Consider the following 19,333-nt stretch of genomic DNA (forward strand, 5'->3'; position numbering starts at 1 on the left):
TTGAAGGCAAAGCCTTGGAATTTCTGAAATCGGCTACACAGATTGAAGGGTTGGTTAAAAAGGCATATGGCATGATTGCTTTTATTAATCAAGGCATTCATCAATAAAGATTCACCAAATTTCATGACCTATGCATCAGTGATAATAAATCTGATCCTGATTCATGGATAGGAAAGATAGGAAAGGTTTACACAAGGTAAATAAGACTAGCTTAGACAGACAATTTGGTCAGCAGTGACGAGTTGGGTTGAAGGGACTCTTACTCTCTCTCTCCCCCCCCCCCCCCCTTTCAGGATCTATTACTCCATATCTCCCAAACTTACTTGCATGAAACTCCACCAATGGCAGGAATGTGTTCAGTCAAACAGCGAGCATCCAGAGCTCTGCAGAGAAATACTACATAGAAACGTAGAAACATAGAAAACCTACGGCACAATACAGGCACTTCGGCCTGATGCCCAATCAATAACTCTCGGAGACTGGAAGTGAACGATAGGCTTTTATTAACAGCAAAAAGGGAGCATGACATCTCGGAGACTGAGGGAGGAGCAGTGCCCCAATCGCCTTTATACAGGGGTCTGTGGGAGGAGCCACAGGAGCAGTCAGCGAGGGGCATGTCCAGACAGGTATACATAGTTTACCACATTCACCCCCCCCCCCTTTGTTTTAAAAGAGAGTCCCCACGGGGCGAAGTTTCTTACGAGTATATTTACAGGTTAAGTCTATCAGGCGGTCAAATCTGTCGCTGCGATCTACATAGCACTGGCTGTGATTGCACAGGTGCCGGAGGTGATTGCACCAGAGACGGTGGTTGTGCTGGCTCCGGCCTGACTTGAGGTGCCAGCCCGTTAGGCATCAGTAATCCCTCATGCATGTGTGCCTGGTATGGGAGTGTCGTGAGGAGTCTGTATCGGGCTTGGTGTGCGCAGTGTCCCGTGGGTATATACATCAGTGGGTACGGAGTTCATAGTCACCGTGGAGTGTTCGGGGTAGGGGTCTGGTGCTCCTGCGGGTGTCAGGTCGTGGACGGAGACCGTGTCCTGCCGCCCATCAGGTAAGACCACGTAAGCATACTGGGGGTTCGCATGTAGAAGGTGAACCCTCTCGACCAGCGGGGAGTATTTATTGCTCCTCGCATGTTTCTGGAGCAGCACCGGCCCTGGGGACGTCAGCCAAGCCAGTAGGGTGGTCCCAGTGGCAGACTTCCTGGGAAAAGAAAAGAGTCGCTCATGAGGGGTGGCATTAGTGGACGTACATAACAGGGAGCGGATAGAGTGGAGTGCCTCGGGGAGGACCTCCTGTCAGCGAGAGACCGGCAGTCCCTTTGACCTGAGGGCTAAGAGTGTGGCCTTCCACACAGTGGCATTCTCCCTCTCCACCTGTCCATTCCCCCGGGGATTATAGCTCGTGGTCGTACTAGTAGCAATACCCCTATCCAGCAGGTACTGGCGCAGCACATCACTCATAAAGGAGGACCCTCTATCACTGTGGATATAGCAGGGATATCCGAACAGAATGAAGAGCTGGCGCAGGGCTTTTATGACGGATGTGGCAGTGGTATCGGGGCAGGGGATGGCAAAGGGGAACCGCGAGTACTCATCGATTATGTTGAGAAAGTAGACACTGCGGTGTGTGGAGGGAAGGGGGCCCTTAAAGTCAACACTCAGTCGCTCGAAGGGGCGGGTGGCCTTGATAAATTCTGCCTTTTCAGGATGATAGAAGTGCGGTTTGCACTCAGCGCAGACTTGGCAGTCCCTGGTCATCGTCCTGATGTCCTCAAGGGAGTAAGGCAGGTTCCGGGCTTTCACGAAATGGTAAAGCCGGGTGACCCTCGGGTGGCAAAGATCTGCATGGAGGGCGTATAGCTGGTCGTGCTGCGCGCTGGCACACGATCCCCGGGATAGGGCATCAGGGGGCTCATTGAGCCTTCCAGGCCGGTACAGGATGTCATAGTTGTAGGTGGAGAGTTCCAATCTCTACCTCAAAATGTTATCATTTTTGATTTTGCCCCGCTGTTGGTTACTGAACATGAATGCAACTGAGCGCTGGTCGGTCAGCAAGGTGAACCTTTTGCCGGCGAGATAGTGCCTCCAGTGCCTAATAGCTTCCACTATGGCCTGGGCTTGTTTCTCTACCGCGGAGTGCCAAATTTCAGGGCCCTGAAGGGTACGAGAGAAGAATGCTACCAGCCTTCCTGCCTGATTGAGGGTAGCAGCCAGCGCGAAATCGGAGGCGTCACTCTCTACTTGGAAGGGAATGGTCTCATCCACCACATGCATTGTTGCTTTGGCAATGTCCCCTTTAATGTGGGTGAAGGCCGCGTGGGCCTCGGCTGAGAGGGGAGATGCGGTGGACTTGACCAGGGGGCAGGCCTTGTCTGCGTAGTGAGGGACCCATTGGGCGTAATAGGAAAAGAAGCCCAGGCACCGTCTGGGGGCTCTGAGGGTGGTGGGAAGAGGGAGTTCCAACAGGGGGTGCATACGGTCAGGGTCAGGGCCAATGACCCCGTTCTCCACGACATACCCAAGGATAGCAAGTCGGGTGGTTCCGAACACACACTTGTCCCTGTTTTAGGTAAGGTTAAGAGCTTTGGCCGCTTGGAAAAATCGTTGGAGGTTGGTGTCGTGATCCTGCCAGTCGTGACCGCAGATGGTGATGCTATCCAGATATGGGAACGTGGACTTCAGTTGGCACTGGTCCACCATCCGGTCCATCCCCCTCTGGAAGATAGAGACACCATTCGTGACACCGAAGGGGATGCGCAGGAAGTGATAGAGCCTGCCGCCTGCCTCGAAGGCAGTGTAGGGGCGGTCCTCTGGGCGGATGGGGAGCTGGTGATAAGCGGATTTCAGATCTATTGTCGAGTACACCTTGTACTGAGCTATCTGGTTGACCATATCCGCGATGCGGGGTAGGGGATACGTGTCAAGCTGCGTGAACCTGTTGATGGTCTGGCTATAGTCCACGACCATCCTACTTTTCTGCCCAGTCCGAACAACAACCACCTGGGCCCTCCAAGGACTTGTGCTTGGCTCAATGATCCCCTCCCCGAGCAGCCGCTGCACCTCTGACTGAATGAAGGCCCTGTCCCCCGCACTGTACCTCCTGCTTTTAGTTGCCACCGGTTTACAGTCGGGGGTCAGGTTGGCGAACAGTGGTGGGGGGGGGGATCTTGAGGGTGGAGAGGCTGCAAGTGGTGTCTGTAGTGCAGCTGTAGGCATGGGTTTGGGTGGGATGTGTGGGTCGGTGTGTGTGTGTGTGTGTGGTCAGTAGCGGGGTACGTGATGAAGTCCCACAGAACTGAGGATTTCTGACAGTGATTGGTGGGAGGGGCCCGTCATACTCCATTGTCACACTTTTCAGGTGGCTCTGGAAGTCCAGCCCCAATAGCATAGGGGCACACAGTTGAGGCATGACCAGTAGCGCAAAGTTCCGATATTCTGTGCCCTGCACCATCAATGTCGCTACACAACCCCCCGGATGTCTGTGGAGTGCGACCCAGAAGCCAAGGTGATCCTGTGACTTACCGGCTGTGTCACGAGTCCACAGCGTTGCACTGTGTCTGGGTCAATAAAACTCTCAGTGCTGCCCATGTCAAACAGGCAGCTAGTCCTGTGCCCCTCCACCAGGATGTCCATCATTGACCTTGCGAGCTGGTGTGGAGCGCTTTGGTCGAGGGTTACGGAGGCCAGGGTTGAATCGTCGTCTTGGTGCCCGGTAAGCACCCATGGGTCGGAGGCGGGGCGAGGTGGCGCCGGCAAAGATGGCCGCCCCCATGTGGGGACTTCACGGACTCGTGACTGGCAGCAGCCGAGGTCGATTCGCCGGCGAGTTGCGGGGACTTCACGGACTCGTGACGGGCAGCAGCCGAGGTCAATTCACCGGCGGGTTGCGGGTACTTCACGGACTCGTGACTGGCAGCAGCCAAGGTCAATTCACTGGCGGGTTGCGGGTACTTCACGGACTCGTGACTGGCAGCAGCCGAGGTCGATTCGCCGGCGGGTTGCGGGGACTTCACGGACTCGTGACTGGCAGTAGCCGAGGTCGATTCGCCAGCGGGTTGCGGGGACTTCACGGACTCGCGACGGGCAGCAGCCGAGGTTGATTCGTCGGCGGGTTCCGGGGACTTCATGGACTCGCGACGGGCAGCAGCCGAGGTTGATTCGTCGGCGGGTTCCGGGGACTTCACGGACTCGCGACGGGCAGCAGCCAAGGTCGACTCACCAGCGGGTTGTGGGGTCTGCAGCGTCCATGAGGCCGGCGGGAGATTGCGCGCCTGGGCAGCGTCATCGTTGTGCAGAGCAGCCTCCAGCGTGTCGGCCAGCTCGATCACCGAATGTAAGGTAAGATCGGCATTTTCCAGCAGCCGCTGGTGCACATGCACTGACCTGATCCCCGTAACGAAGGCGTCTCTTACTAGCAGCTCCGCATGCTGTTCCACCGTCAGTCCCCTGCAGTCACAGGCCCGCACGACTGTCTGTAGGGCCCAGACAACCTCAGCGCTCGACTCTCCGGCCCGTTGCTGTCACGTCGCTAAGCAATGTCTTGCGTAGACGGTGTTCACCGGCCGCAAGTACTGTCTTTTGAGGGCATCCATCACGCCCTGGTAGTCCGGCTGGTCCCTGATCAGGGAGTAGACCCGCGGACTGACCCTGGAGAGGAGAACTCTGTGCATCGTGGCAGGCTCAGTCACACGAATCTCCTCCAGGTACGATTGGAAGCATGCAAGCCAGAGTTCAAAAGCGATGCCGGCTTCCTGGGATTGAGGGTCGAGATCCAATCTGTCGGGTTGTAAAATGCTCTCCATGTTTTAAAATTGCTGGTAATAAAATTGATGCACCATCAATAACTCTCGGAGATGGGAGGCGAACGATAGGCTTTTATTAGCAGCAAAACGGAGCACAGCATCTCGGAGACTGAGGGGGGAGCAGTGCCCCAATCGCCTTTATACAGGGGTCTGTGGGAGGAGCCACAGGATCAGTCAGCAGAGGGGTGTGTCCAGACAGGTATACATAGTTTACCACACAGCCCACAAAGTTCTGCCAAATACGGCCCTACCTTAGAAATTACTAGGCTTACCCATAGTCCTCTAATTTTCTAAACTCCATGTACCTATCCAAAAGTCTCTTGAAAGACCCTGTTGTATCCGCCTCCACCACTGTTGCCGGCAGCCCATTCCATGCACTCACCACTCTCTGAGTAAAAAACTTACCCCTGACACCTCCTCTGTACCTACTCCCCAGCACCATAAACCTGTGTCTTCTTGTGGCAACCATTTCAGCCCTTGGAAAAAGCCTCTAATTATCCACATGATCAATGCCTCTCATCATCTTATACACCTCAGTCAGGTCACCTCTCATTCCCTGTCGCTCCAAGGAAAAAAGGCCGAGTTCACTCAACCTAGTCTCATAAGGCATGTTCCCCAATACAGGCAACATCCTTGTAAATATCCTCTGCACCCTTTCTATGGCCTCCAATTCCTTCCTGTAGTGAGGTGACCAGAACTGAGCACAGTACTCCAAGTGGGGTCTGACCAGGGTCTTATATAGCTGCAACATTACTTCTCGGCTCCTAAATTCAATTCCACAATTGATGAAGGCTAATACACCGTATGCCTTCTTGACCACAGAATCAGCCTGCGTAGCTACTTTGAGCTTCCTTTGGACTCGGACCCCAAGATCCCTCTGATTCCCCCACACTGTCATGATTCTTACCATTAGTACTATATTTTGCCATCATATTTGATCTACCAAAATGAGCCACTTCACACTTACCTGGGTTGAACTCCATCTGCCACTTCTCAGCCCAGTTTTGCATCCTATCAATATCCCGTTGTAACCTTTGACAGCCCTCCACACTATCCACAACCTTTGTGTCATCAGCAAATTTACTAACCCATCTCGCCACTTCCTCATCCAGGTCTTTATAAAAATCACGAAGAGTAGGGCTCCCAGAACAGATCCCTGAGGCACACCATTGGTCACCGACCTCCATGCAGAATATGACCCATTTACAACCACTCTTTGCCTTCTGTGGGCAAACCAGTTTTGGATCCACAAAAAATGTCCCTTTGGACCCCATGCCTCCTTACTTTCTCAATAAGCCTTGCATGGGGAACCTTATCAAATGCCTTGCTGAAATCCATATACACTACATTTACAACTTTAAATCTAATCTTTGAAACGCTCATCTTGAACATTGGACTTTGTTAGGCAAATACACTGGGGGGGGGGGGTGAGCAGTGTATTACAAAGAAGACTGATGGATATAGGCTGAGTACAGACTTAATGGCACGATTCTTAGCAGCGTAGAGGAACGGTGGGATGCTGGGGTTCACGTCCACAGGTCCCTCAAAGTTGCTGCTCAGGTTGATAGGGTTTGTTAAGAAGCTATATGGTGTGTTGGGCTTCATTAGCTCAAGAGCTGTGATGTAATGTTGCTGCTCAATAAAACTCTGGTTAAATCACACCTGGAATATTGAGTCCAACATTGGTCGCCTCACTATAGGAAGAATGTGGAAGCTTTAGAGGGTGCAGAGATTTGCCAGGATGCTTTCTGGATTAGAGAGCATGTCTTATGAGGGTAGGTTAAACAAACTAGGGCTTTTTTCTACAGGGAGAAAAAGGATGAGAATTGACTTGATAGAGGTGTATAAGGTGATAAAAGGTGGATAACAAGAGCCTTTTTTCTCAGGGCAGAAATGGCTAATATGAGTAATTTTAAAGGGATTGGAGAAAAGTATAAGGGGGGGTCAGCAGTAGTTTTTTACAAGTGAAAGTGTTGGGTGTGTGTAATGCACTGCCTGGGTGGTGGCAGAGAAAGATACACTAGGGACAATTAAGAGGTTCTATAGCTGGGCACATGATGATAGCAAAACGGAGGGCTATGTAGGAGGAAAGGGTTAGATTGATCTTAGAGTAGGTTAAGAGGTTGGCACAACTTCTGTGTTCTATGTTCTATAAATACGTGTTTCCGCCACCCATCCCCACACCACTTTCTGGAGTACCCTGTCAACTCATGGTGGTAGGGTGAAGATACACCTCGACCAAAGGTGGCATAAGGTGCTTCTTCCCTCCGCTAAGGGAGGGTTTGAATTAATTTGGCAGGGGAACGGGAACGGGAGAGATAGGGTTGAGGATGAGCTAGTTGGTTTACAAACCGAGGCAGCGTGTGGTGAGACTCATAGTAAGATATTGATGATAGCACAAAATTGCAGTCAACAGGATGAACTGCAATGCAAGAAAGTGACAAAGTCAAAAAGGGGGATGAATGCAGGACTGAAGGTGTTATATTTGAATGCAGGCGGTATACAGAATAAAGTATATCAGAAACAGATCTTTTTCTACCTATAATGTCCTTTAATATCTCTTTTTTTTTCCTTTCAGGGTTCTTCTGCAGACCCTGACCTGGAGTTACACGCTGACTTTGGTTCTTTATGGGAATGGGACCCGCTCTCAGGGTCTCACGACTGGCCGCTACTCGATATGCTAAGGACGCAGCCTAGAAAACTAGTGCGCCTTCAGGGTGCCGGATTTTCATAGCTCTGGAGGCGGGCAGACTCGAGGTTGGTGCCACCGCCTGGTGCATCGGGGGAGATGGAAGATCGAAAGCAGCGAGCTGACTGCCGGCCGTGTGCCCAGAGACCCGAGTTCTTTGGGCACAGAGCTCGGAAAAAGCAACGCAATGGACTTTTAACACCATAAATCGGCGAGTTGTAGGTTATGTCTCCACTCTCGCTGTGACACCTCTTCTTCCCTGGTTAGGGGGGGGGGGGGGGGGGAGAGAGAGAGAGAGAGAGAGAGAGAGAGAGAGAGAGAGAGAGAGAGAGAGCGCCTGTGGTATGTCAAGTATTGGGTGAACGAGTAGTTTTTGGAGTACTGCAAATCTGTGTCTTTATTGATGCTTTGCTGAACACTTGAGCGCGCTCTGTAGGGGTTGCAGATGCTTTTTTGCTGGTGGGGAGGGGGTGTCATCGCTTTGATGCTGTTTATATGTGGGGGGAGCTGGGAGGGGGCTTTGGGGTTTGAATATTTAACTGTCATTCATTCTTTGGGGCATTCTGTTTTTGTGGATGTTTGCGAAGAAAAGGAATTTCAGGATGCCACTGGTTATTGTGTACATTTCTCTGACATTGAATGTACCAATTGAAGTAGACGAACTTGTAGCACTGTTACAGATTGGCATGAATGATGTTGTAGGCTTCACTGAATCATGGCTGAAAGAAGATTATAGGATGCAAGGATACACATTGACTCAAAAGGACAGGCAGATGGGCGGATGGGGATGTGGTGGCTCTATTGGTAAATATTGAAATCAGGTGACCTAGGATTGGAAGGTTTAGAATCATTGTGGGTAAAACTAAGAAACTACTAGGGTGAAAAGACCTTGATGGGAGTTATATACAGACCTCTGAACAATAGTAAAGATGTGGTCTAAAAATTAGAATGGTAGATATAAAATGTATACGAAAAGAGTAAGTGGATGCTGCCCGACCTGCCGAGTTCATCCAGCTTGTTTGTACGTGTTGATTTGACCACAGCATCTGCAGTGTACTTTGTGTTTACCAAAGTTACAATAGTCCTGGGGGGATTTCAAAATGCAGGTAGATTGGAAATATCAGTTTGGTGCTGAATCCCAAGAGGGGGAATTGTAGAGTACCTACAAGGTGGCTTTTTAGAGCAGCTTATGGTTGATCCCGCTAGAGGATCAGCTATTCGGGATTGGGTGTTGTGCAATGAAGAGGAATTAATTAGAGAGCTTAAGGTAACATAACCTTTAGGGGAAGATATCATAAAATGATAGAGTTCACCCTGAAGTGTGGGGGAGAAGCTAAAGTCAAATCTATCAGAAGATGCAGGATAGATACATCCCTTGGAAGAAGTATTCTAAAGGTAGGATGACATTGCCGTGGCTGACAAATGAAGTCAAAACCAACATAAAAGCATGTGAGGGACTGGGCTGTAATCACCATTTTCTGTTGCCTTTTCTATTCCTGGGAGTTGGTGTTTCTATACCAAGCCATGATGCAATCAGTCAGGATGCTCTCTGCTGTGCATCTATCGAAGTTTACCAAAGCTTTTGGTGGCATACTGAATCTATGCATTCTTCTAAGAAAGAAGAGGTGCTATTGTGACAGCACTTATGTGCTTTTCCTGGGACACGCCCTCTGATATGGTAACACAAATGAATTTAAAGTTACTGACCCTGTCATGATCCCGATCATTAATTCCCTATCTTGCTCCTAATTTCTTTTGATTATGCCTTGATTCTGACCGTTAATTTCCTGAATGCTTCTAATTCGCTTTGATGACGGCACATCTGGTTTCCATCAAGAACTGCAGTATAAGAACTCTGGCGTCACAACCACTAGTTGCCAGTTCATTGGTCTTCTTCCTGTGAGATAACTACGTTCCCTGACCACTTAGAACCGTTTGTTCTAGGTTTAGTTCAGGTTTCAAGGTTTACCTGTGAGACTCTGTTTCTCTGAGTCAAGGCTCCATATCAGGGTTCGGTATCAAGATCCCTCCTGTTTGCTGTTCGGCGTTTACGCCCATGTAAACATCCAAACTCAATCTCCGTGCCTGTGTCCTGCACTTGGGTTTGCTTCCTTCGCTCATTGCAACAGAACAAACTGGCCACTATGGACCCAGCAGACATGAAGACCCTGCAACAAGCTGTCGCCAGCCAGGGCTCCCTACTGGGTCTGCACGACAAACTTCTCCGGGATTGTCGTGGAGAATCTCCATTCCCTGTCTGCTAACATAACGAAGATCGGTGACCAGGTGGACCATGTATCCACTAATCTTACTCCATCCTGTCCTGGAACTCAGTCAAACCAGTCCAGACAGTCTGTAGTGGCAACCTCCTACCCGTCAGCAACACCCCCGCCAAGAGAGCCGTACATACTGAATCAGAACACTACACTGGGAATTTGGAGAAGTGCCGGGCTTTCCTTCTGCAATGGTCCTTGGTGTTCGATCAGCAGTCATCCAGGTACACCAAGGACAAGTCAAAGGTAGCTTATATCATGGGGTTGTTGCAAGGAAGTGCCTTAGTGTGGGCTATGGCTGTTTGGGATAATCAGCTGGATATCTGCTCTTCATTCCCCACCTTTATCAAAGAAATGAGAAAGATTTTTGACCACCCTGTCCATGGTAAAGATGCTGCTAAGCGCCTTCTCATTTTCTGTCAGGGCTCACGCAGTGTCACCGAGAATTCTGTGGAGTTCCGGACGTTAGCGACCGACTCGGGGTGGAATGATGAGGCGCTCCAAGAGGTATTTCGGGATGGTCTCAGGGACAGGGTGAAAGACGAGTTGGCGACAAGAGACGCCACAGACAGCCTGGATTCTTTTATCTCTCTAGCCACCAGGTTGGACAATTGTCTCCGAGAATGCCATAGGGAGAGATCTGGTCGTCCACCACCATTGGCCACAACACGGCACTCGTTTCCGCCATCCACAAGAACAAGCCTCTCTGCTCCTCCTGCTCCAAGAGTGGCTCCCAGCCCGGCCATTTCCACCACCCCGGGAGAGGAACTCATGCAACTGGGACGGACCCGCCTCTCTCCCGCTGAGCGAGTCCGGAGATTGAGAGCGGGTGAGTGTCTATATTGCAGCCTGTCCGGCCACGTCCGAGCTACCTGTCCCCTTTGGCCAAAGAAGGAAGGCTCACCAGTAGAAAGGGGGATCCTGGTGAGCCAGACAACATTCCGTTCCCAGAACCCGGATGCAGATCCCGGCTACTTTATGTTACAACAAACAATCCCTGCCTCTGTCAGCTCTAGTGGACTCCGGTGCTGAGGACAATCTTCTGGATGAAGACATAGCTTCCTGGGCTGGAATTCCTCGGGAGCCGTTGAGTAGCCCTCTGGAAGCCTGGGCGCTGGACGGTAGACCGCTGGCTTGGGTCACACACTGCACACCACCCCTGTCTCTTATTCTCTCTGGGAACCATCGGGAACACGTACAATTTAACCTAATTTCCTCTCCTCAAGCTCCTATCATTCTTGGATACCCCTGGGTTAAGCCGTCATAATCCCCACATTGATTGGTCCATTGGGAAGATAGCCAAATGGAGTCCATTCTGTCGCTGCACTTGTCTTCATTTGGCCCTTTCCCCTGTGAAAGTCACCATGTCCTCGTCTGCCTCTGAAACCCCCAACCTATCCAAGGTTCCAGCAGAGTACCATGATCTGGGAGAAGTGTTCAGCAAACAACGGGCTCTTTCCCTGCCTCCACACCTCCCTTATTATTGTGCTATTGACCTTCTCCCCGGACCCCCCTCTACCCACCAGTCAGCTGTGTAACTTGACCCAGCCAGAAAGGGAAGCAATGGAGGCTTACTTAAATAAATCTCTCATTGCGGACATGACCCCTCTTGGTCACTTCGAATACCTGGTCATGCCATTCGGCCTCACCAGTGCTCCCGCCATTTTCCAAGCCCTGATAAATGATGTCCTTCAAGATGTTATTAACTGCTTTGTGTTTGTCTATTTGGATGACATCTTAATCTTCTCCAGCAATCTTCAGGAACACACCCATCATGTCCGTCAGGTCCTGCAGAGGCTTTGGGAGAACAAACTATTCATAAAAGCTGAGAAGTGCAAGTTTCATGTTCCTTCAGTCAGTTTCTTAGGGTACATCATCGAGAGCGGGCGAGTGAGAGCGGACCCCGAAAAGATCCGGGCGGTGGCGGAGTGGCCAACACCCACGGCATTCAAGCGACTCCAGCGATTTCTGGGGTTTGTAAACTTTTATCATCATTCCATCAGGGATTACAACCGGGTGGCAACGCCCCTTACTCGACTCACCTCTCCTAAGACCCCTTTCCGCTGGGATCCCGAAGCAGATGCTGCCTTCTCGGAGCTGAAGATGCGTTTCACCTCCGCTCCCATCCTGGTGCAACCAGACCCCTCTTGTCAATTCATTGTGGAGGTCGACGCCTCTGACTCTGGGGTGGGAGCGGTCCTCTCCCAACGTTCAGGCCCTGACCAAAAACTTCATCCCTGTGCCTTCTTTTCTCGCCGGCTGTCCCCCGCCGATCAAAATTACGACGTAGGGAACCGGGAGTTACTGGCGATTGAACTTGCTTTGGAGGAGTGGAGGCACTGACTGGAGGGAGCGGAACATCCGTTTATCGTCTGGACCGATCACAAGAACCTCACATACATCCAAACCACCAAATGCCTGAATTCCCAACAAGCCCGTTGGGCGTTATTTTTTGGCCGGTTCAGATTTACACTCACCTGTCATCTGGGGTCCAAGAACAGGAAGCCCAATGCTCTCTCCCGTCAATACATTTCCGAGGAGGGCCTTCCCAATCTCGAGACCATCTTTCCACCATTCTGTGTAGTGGCTGTTCTCACCTGGGAGATCGAGGCCATAGTCAAAGAGGCCCAATGGACTCAACCTGACCCAGGCAACGAACCCTCCAATTGCCTCTTTGTGCCTGACTCAGTATGGTCTCAGGTTCTCCAGTGGGGGCACACGTCTCCTTTCGCCTGCCATTCTGGAATCGATCGGACTCTATCTGTTCTGGTGGCCCTCCATGGATGCTGACACCTATTCCTTTGTCTCTGCCTGTTCTGTTTGAGGCTGTGGAAAAGCCTCCCATCGATCACCTGCTGGATTGCTTCATCCTCTACCTGTTCCTAGCCACCCTTGGTCTCACATGGCACTGGTTTTCATTACGGGACTACCCCCTTCACATGGGAACACTGCCGTACTCACCGTGGTCGACCGCTTCTCCAAAGCTGTGTATTTCGTAGCCCTTCCCAAACTCCCTACAGCTCGTGAAACAGCCAACCTTCTCGTCCATCACACTTTCCGCCTTCACGGGATTCCTTCAGACATTATTTCTCCCTGGGGTCCCCAATTCATCTCTCAGGTCTGGAGATCTATTTGTCAAGCCCTTGGAGCCTCAGTAAGTCTGTCGTCTGGCTTTCATCTGCAGACGAACGGGCAAACAGAGCGAGCTAACCCAGATTTGGAAGCAGCACTGTGCTGCATAACCGCTGACAACCCGTCTACCTGGAGTACCCATCTCGCTTGGGTAGAGTATGCCCACAACTCCCTGGTCAGCACTGCCACCAGAAGGTCTCCCTTTGAATGCTCCCTCAGTTACCAACCCCTCCTGTTCTCTGTTCATGAAGATGACATTGCTGTGCCTTCAGTTCAGGCCCATTTCCGCCGGTGCCGCAAGATCTGGAAAGACACACAAGCGGCCCTGCTCCGCTCAGCCGACCGCAACCGGAGGATTGCTGTTCGCCATCATATTCCTGCACCTGATTATCGGCCTGGGCAGAAGGTTTGGATCTCTTCTGAAGACATCCCCCTCAAGAATGAGCCCAAGAAACTCGCCCCCGCTTCCTGGGACCATTCAAGATTGAGAGTATTATCAACCCCTTGGCGATCAGACTCAAGCTGCCTAAATCTATGCACATCCATCCTTCATTCCATGTTTCCCAATTGAAGCCAGTATCTGTCCGCCCTATGTGCCCTCCTGCCGAACCCCCTCCACCCGCCCAGATCATTGACGACTACCCAGCGTACACTGTTTGGCGATTACCGGATGTGTGCTGCCAAAGCAGGGGCCTCCAATATATGGTCAATTGGGAGGAATACGGCCCGGAGAAATGTTCCTGGATTCCCAGCTCTTTCATCTTGGACCCTTCCCTCATCCGTGATTTCCATCGGGACAGTCCGGACAAGCCTGGTGAGTCGCCAGGTGGTTCCCGTTGGAGGGGGTGGGTATTGTCATGGCCCCGGTTGTTAATTCCGTATCTCGCTTCTAATTTCCTTTGATTGGGCCACAGTTCTGACCGTTAATTTCCCAATTGCTTCTAATTCGCTTTGATGACAGCACACCTGGTTTACATCAAGAACTGCAGTATAAGAACCCCTGGCGTCACAACCACTAGTCGCCAGTTTTTCCTGTCTTTTTCCTGTGAAATAACTATGTTCCTTGGCTGGTTAGAACTGTTTGTTCTAACTTTAGCTCCACTTTCAAGGTTTAACTATGAGACACCGTTTTACTGAGTCAAGGCTCCATATCAAGGTTCCATATCAGGGCTCATTGTCAAGATTCCTCCTGTTTGCTGTTGGGCGTTTACGCCCGTGTAAGCATCCAAACTCAATCTCTGTGCCTGTGTCCTGCACTTGAGCTCGCTTCCTTCGCTCATTGCAACAGACTCTTTCCATCTCCGATCCCCCAATGAGGACTGGCTGAGAACGTCAAAGCCTGGCACTGGTGTTACATGAGTGTTATTTGCCACCTCGTAGCCCAGGCCTAGCGACTGCCCTGGTATTGCTGTGTTTGGTTGTGGATGGCTTCATTATCTGAGGAGCTATGAATGAATGGCACTGGTGGTGGCCCTGCTGTCCTTCTGGTTTGCTGTGCATTTGCTGGTTCGTAGTACATCTGCTGGTTTGTGATGGATCTTCTGACTTCTGCTGTGCCTGCTGGTTTGTGATGGATCTTCTGACTTCCACTGTGCCTGCTGGTTTGTGATGGATCTTCTGACTTCTGCTGTGCCTGCTGGTTTGTGATGGATCTTCACGTTTAGAGACATAGAGTTATAAAGTACTACAGCACACAGGACATTCAGCCCATCTAGTTTGTGCTGACCTGTTATTCTACTTACTCCCATTGACCCACACCTGGACCATAGCCCTCCATACCCTTCGTGTCCATGTACTTATCCAAATTGCAATGTCTACATCTAACCCACACAATCACTTCTGCTGAAAGCTCATTTCACACTATCACGAACCTCTGAGTGAAGAAATTCCCTCTTATGTTCCCCTTATAACTCAGTGGAAAAAGTCTGCTTGCATTTACCCCATCTGTATCCCTAACAATTTTGTAGATCTCTAGCAGATCTCCCCTTATTCTCCTGTGCTCCAGGGATTAAAATGCTAACCTATTCAACCTTTCTCTCTAACTCAGGTCCTCAGTCCCAGCAATATCCAAAGTAAATTTTCTCTGTACTCTTTGATATATCACTGAAGACATGTACACATTTCTACAGATGCGCTGTGGAGAGCATTCTAACTGGCTGCTTCACTGTCTGGTGTTGGGGAGGGAGGGCTACTGCACAGGATTGAAATAAGCTACAGAAAATTGTGAACTCAGTCAGCTCCATCATGGGCACGAGCCTCCGTAGCATCCAGGACATCTTCAAAAGCGATGCCTCAAAAAAGCAGCATCAGTTAAGGGCCCCCACCACCCAGAGCATGCCCTCTTCTCATGGAGACTATCAGGGAGGAGGTACAGGAGCCTGAAGACAAACCCTCAATAATTTAGGAACAGCTTCTACCCCCCACCATCAGATTTCTGAATGGACAATGAACCCAATGAACCTCAGATTGATATTCTCTTTCATACTGATTTGCCAGGTAGATTGCAGCTGGAATAATAAGACAGAAGATGGGGCAGTTGGTATACAAGTCTAAAGCTAGAAATCAACTGGAGCAGATGGACTACACCACAGGGCCCTGAAAGAGGTGGCTGAAGGGGTCGTGGGGGCATTAGTAAGTGAGCTTTCAAGAATGACTAGATACTGAAATGGTTCCAGAGGACTGCAAAATTGGAAAAGTCACTCCACTCTTTAAGAAGTGGAGGCAAAAAAGGAAATTATAGGCTAGTTAGCTTGACTTTAGTGGTTGGAAAAACTTTGGAGTCCATAATTAAGGAAGAAGTTTCGGGGTACTGGAAAGCACATGATAAAATAGACTGAAGTCAGCATGGCTTCCTTAAGGGGAAATCCTGCCTGACAAATCTGTTAGAGGAAGTAACAGGCTGGATAGACAAAGAAGCATCAGTGGATGTTGTTTACTTGAATTTTCAGAAGACCTTTGACATGGTGTTGTGTACAGGAAAGATGCCAGCGTGCATAAAAGATTGGTGAACAGGTAAGAGGCAAAAAGTGGGCATAAAGGGGAGCTTTAGTGATTGGCTGCCAGTGACTAGTGGTGTTCTACAGGGGTCAGTGTTGGTACTGCTTCTTTTCACATTATATGTCAATGATTTGGATGACAGAAATGATGGCATTGGGGCCAAGTTTGCAGATGATACGAAGATAGACAGAGGGGCAGATAGTGTTGAGAAAGCAGAGAATCTGAAGAAGGACTTGGACAGATTGAGAAAATGGGTGAAGAAGTGGTAGATGGAATATACACTTATATAGAAGGAATAAGGGTATAGACTATTTTCTAAACAGGAAAAAAATTCGATAATCAGAGGCACTGTGGAGAAAAGTTAGAGAACACAGAAGTTCCATATCCTCATTGATATAAACTTCCTGGTGTCAGCAATCTAACAAGGAAGTCTCTTTGCTAACTCAACATGCATGCCTCAGCTTTCAAAACCCAGAGCTGAAAATTGGCTGATCCAGCTTACTACATTATCACCCAGATCATTGACACAGATGAGAAATGACAACGGACCCAGCGCTGTTCCCTGCTGCACACCACTTGTCACAGGCAACCATCTACTCCCACTGTCTGGCTTCTCCCACAAAGCCAATGTTTAATCCAGCTTACTACCTTATACTGAATGCCAAGCAACAGAACCTTCTTGACCAAGCTCCCATGCAGGACCTTGTCAAATGCACCACTGCTTTGTGGTGTTTCTGCTAGATCTATAAGACTATAAGATTCGGCCCATCAAGTGTGCTCCATCATTCCAACATGGCTAATTTATTTTCCCTCTCAACCCCATTCTCCTGTCTTTTCCCCTTCGATGCTCTGAGTAATCAAGAACTTATCAACCCCTGCTTTAAATATACTCCATGACTTGTCCTCCACAGCCATCCATAGCAATGAATTCCACAGATTCACTACCCTCTGGCTAAAGAAATTCATCCTCATCTCTGTTCTAAAGAATACAGACAAGGAATAATGAGGATGTGCTTTCTGATCCTAGATTCCCCCACTGTAACAAACAACTTGTCCACAGCTGCTCTATCTGGGCCTTTCATCATTCGATAGGTTTCAATGAGATCCTCTTCATTCTTGTGGTCCCCAGCGAGTACAGGCACAGAGCCATCAAACACTTCTCATATGTTAACCCTTTCATTCCTAGAATCATTCTCGTGAATCCCCTCTGGACCCTCCTTAATGAACATTTTTTTTCTGAGATAAGGGGCCCAAAACTGCTTCCAGCACTCCAAGTGTGGTTTGACCAATGCCTTATCAAGCTTCAGCTTTACATCCTTGATTTTATATTCCAGTCCTCTGGGAATGACAATAGACAATACACAATAGACAATAGGTGCAGGAGTAGGCCATTCGGCCCTTTTGAGCCAGCACCGCCATTCACTGTGATCATGGCTGATCATACACAATCAGTACCCCGTTCCTGCCCTCTCCCCATATCCCTTGACTCTGCTATCTATAAGAGCTCTATCTAACTCTTTCTTGAAAGCATCCGGAGAATTGGTCTCCACTGCCTTCTGAGGCAGAGCATTCCACAGATCCACAACTCTCTGGGTGAAAAAGATTTTCCTGAACTCCGTTCTGAATGGCCTATCCCTTCTTCTTAAACTGTGGCCTCTGGTTCTGGACTCCCACAACATCGGGAACATGTTTCCTGCCTCTAGCATGTCCAATCCCTTAATAATCTTATATGTTTCAATCAGAACCCCTCTTATCCTTCTAAATTCTAGCGTATACAAGCCCAGTCGCTCCAATCTTTCAACATATGACAGTCCCGCCATGCTGGGAATTAGCCTCATGAACCCACACAGCATTTCCTCAATAGCAAGAATGTCCTTCCTCAAATTTGGAGACCAAACCTGCACACAATACTCCAGGTGTGGTCTCACCAGGGCCCTGCACAACTGCAGAAGGACCTCTTTGCTTCTATACTCAACTCCCCTTGTTATGAAGGCCAACATGCCATTAGCTTTCTTCACTGCCTGCTGTACCTGCATGCTTACTTTCATTGACTGATGAACAAGGACACCTAGATCTCTTTGTACTTCCCCTTTTCCTAACTTGACACCATTCAGATAGTAATCTGCCTTCCTGTTCTTGCCACCAAAGTGGATAACCTCACATTTATCCACATTAAACTGCATCTCCCCACTCACCCAACCTGTCCTAGCCACTCTACATTCTCATAACATCCTCCTCACATTTCACACTGCCACCCAGCTTTGTGTCATCTGCAAATTTTCTAATGTTACTTTTAATCCCTTTTTCATCATTCATGTATATTGTAAATAGCTGTGGTCCCAGCACCAAGCCTTGCGGTACCCCAGTAGATACTGCCTGCCATTCTGAAAGGGACCCGTTAATCCCTACTCTTTGTTTCCTGTCTGCCAACCAATTTTCTATCCATGTCAGTACCCTACCCCCAATACCATGTGCTCAAATTTTGCCCACTAATCACCTATGTGGGACCCTATCAAAGGCTTTCTGAAAGTCCAGGTACACTACATCCACTGGCTCTCCCTTGTCCATTTTCCTAGTTACATCCTCAAAAAACTCCAGAAGATTAGTCAAGCATGATTTCCCCTTCGTAACTCTATGCTGACTCAGACCGATCCTGTTACTGCTATCCAAATGTGCCGTTATTTCATCTTTTATAATTGACTCCAGCATCTGCCCCACCACTGATGTCAGGCTAACTGGTCTATAATTCCCTGTTTTCACTCTCCCTCCTTTCTTAAAAAGTAACATTAGTTACCCTCCACTCCACAGGAACTGAACATGAATCTATAGAACACTGGAAAATGATTAGCAATGCGTCCATGATTTCTAGAGCCACCTCCTTAAATACCCTGGGATGCAGACCATCAGGCCCTGGGGATTTATCAGCCTTCAGTCCCATCAGTCTATCCAACACCATTTTCTGCCTAATGTGAATTTCCTTCAGTTCCTCTGTTACCCTAGGTCCTCTGGCCACTATTACATCTGGGAGATTGTTTGTGTCTTCCCTAGTGAAGACAGATCCAAAGTACCTAGTCAACTCATCTGCGATTTCCTTGTTCCCCATAATAAATTCACCCGTTTCTGTCTTCAAGGGCCCAACTTTGGTCTGAACTAATTTTTTCCTCTTCACATACCTAAAGAATCTTTTACTATCCTCCTTTATATTCTTGGCTAGCTTACCTTTGTACCTCATCTTTTCTCCCCGTATTGCCTTTTTAGTAATCTTCTGTTGCTCTTTAAAAGTTTCCCAATCCTCTGGCCTCCCGCTCATCTTTGCTATGTTATACTTCTCCTTTATTTTTATACTGTCCTTGACTTCCCTTGTCATCTACAGTCGCCCCTTACTCCCCTTAGAATCTTTCTTCCTCTTTGGAATGAAATGATCCTGCACCTTCT

Source organism: Hemitrygon akajei, chromosome 5, assembly GCF_048418815.1.
Source record: "Hemitrygon akajei chromosome 5, sHemAka1.3, whole genome shotgun sequence".
NCBI classification, from domain to species: Eukaryota; Metazoa; Chordata; class Chondrichthyes; order Myliobatiformes; family Dasyatidae; genus Hemitrygon; species Hemitrygon akajei.